Source organism: Jaculus jaculus, chromosome 16, assembly GCF_020740685.1.
Source record: "Jaculus jaculus isolate mJacJac1 chromosome 16, mJacJac1.mat.Y.cur, whole genome shotgun sequence".
Lineage (NCBI taxonomy): Eukaryota > Metazoa > Chordata > Mammalia > Rodentia > Dipodidae > Jaculus > Jaculus jaculus.
The window spans coordinates 20196224-20198218 of record NC_059117.1 but is presented as its reverse complement, the minus strand read 5'-3'; the positions used below and the strand labels follow the sequence as shown (position 1 = coordinate 20198218).

The following is a 1995-nucleotide window of genomic DNA, read 5'->3' as shown; positions in this document are numbered from 1 at the left end:
TGGGCTTTTGCTTTGTTTTTTTTGTTTTTTTTTTTTGCATACATATGTGGATGGTATGCATGTGTACATGTGTGTTCATATTCATGTGGGTGCATGTGTGTTTGAGTGCACGTGCACATGTGTGTGAAGACTAGAGGACAATGTCGAGTGTCTTCTTCAATTGCTGTTCACCTTATTTTTGAGACATGGTCTCTCTCTGAACCTGGAGCTCACAAAATCCACTAGATTAGAGAACCAGCAGGCTTTGGGTCTCCCCCGCACTAAGATGACAGGGGCATGTTACCACACATTTTAGCAGCTAAGCCATCTCTGGAGAGCCCCTGCTGGCTTCTTCTTCCTGTGCCTGTATTTTATGCTACACATAGCAGCCACCTTGATATAAAATATGCAGAGCAATTTTGAATAGCCAATTTAGAGTCTAACATTGGAGGCATGTGTATAGGATGGCAAATCAAGAAAACAGAATGTGTGCTTGCTTTGGCAGCACACATACTAAAATTGGAATGATACAGAGAAGATCAGCATGGCCCCTGCACTAGGATGGCATGCAAATTTATGAAGCGTTCCATATTTGTACATAGAATAACCCAAACTGAAGAGGTGAACGATCATACCCAAGAGTCTACAAGAAGGGAAAATAACAACCATGAGTAGAACAGACATGAAAACCTATAAAGTCCAAGAAAACACCAAACTCCACAAAATCTCCAACTTGACAGGGACTAACTCACACTTCACAAATAACTAACTCTAAACATCAATGGTCTTAATGCCCCAATCAAAAGACACAAGCTTAAAAGCTGTATCAGATAAATAGATTCATCCATCCATTTACTGTCTATAGGAAACTCATCTTAGGCATAAAGATAGACACCACTTTAGGGTGAAAGGATAGAAAAAGATATTGAAAGCTAATGAAAATAAGAAGCAAGCATGGGTGGCTATATGATATCAGACAAAATGGACTCCAAACCAAAAGTAATCAAAAGATATAAAGAAGGGGCCAGGCATGGTGGCACATGCCTTTAATCCCAGCACTCAGGAGGCAGAGGTAGGAGGATCACCGTGTGTTCAAGGCTACCCTGAGACTACGTAGTGAATTCCAGGTCAACCTGGGCTAGAGTGAGACCCTACCTTAAAAAAAAGGGGGGGGGGATAAAGAAGGCTACTTCATACTCATCAAAAGAATAATGCAACAAAAGAATAAGAATATTAAAATACTAAACCTATAGCCAGACATGGTGGCACATGCCTTTAGTCCCAGCACGTAGGAGGCAGAGGCAGGAGGAACTCAGTGAGTTCAAGGCCAGCCTGAGACTATATAGTGAATTCCAGGTCAACCTGGGCTAGAGCAAAACCCTATATCAAAAAGAACCAAAAGAGGGATACCCTGAGCCAGAGGTTACACATGCAAAGAAAGGTAGCAAGATCAGAGGACATAAACTACCCTCACACTTCAGCCAAGCCACAGCCAAAACCACAGAGGAATTGGGGAGACAAGCAAGAGTGCTGCCTCCATGCTGAACCTGATAAGCACTACCAGGTGTAGGAGGCAGACCCTGAGGATACTCAACACCTACCAAAGCAGAGATCCAGAGAAAAGGATTGTTGTGAGGTTAAGGCCAGTCTGGAACAAATAATGAGTTCCCAACCACAGAAGGCTATAGAGTGAAATCCTATCTCAAAAAAAAAAAAAAAATCAATGGGCTGGAGAGATGGCTTAGCAGTTAAGCGCTTGCCTGTGAAGCCTAAGGACCCTGGTTCGAGGCTTGATTTCCCAGGACCCACGTTAGCCAGATGCACAAGGGGGCATCTTATGAAAGAAAAAGTTCCAGGTTATAGTCCATTGTGGTAGGGAAGGCGTGGCAGGAGTGAAGGTCAAGCCAGTGTCATATCATCACGCTAGCAAACAGGAAAAAGAGGCAGAATATCAAGTGGGCCTGGACTAAAGAAACCTCAAGGTCTGCTCCCACCGGTGACTCACTTCCTCAGCAC

General features: G+C 43.5%; 1 non-coding gene across 1 annotated transcript; it reads left to right on the top strand.

Moving 5' to 3' along the window:
• Positions 1-468: 468 nt before the first annotated feature.
• Positions 469-575, top strand: LOC123455376. Its single transcript, XR_006633865.1, has one exon. It is a non-coding gene; the product is annotated as a U6 spliceosomal RNA (small nuclear RNA).
• The last annotated feature ends 1420 nt before the right edge of the window (positions 576-1995 follow it).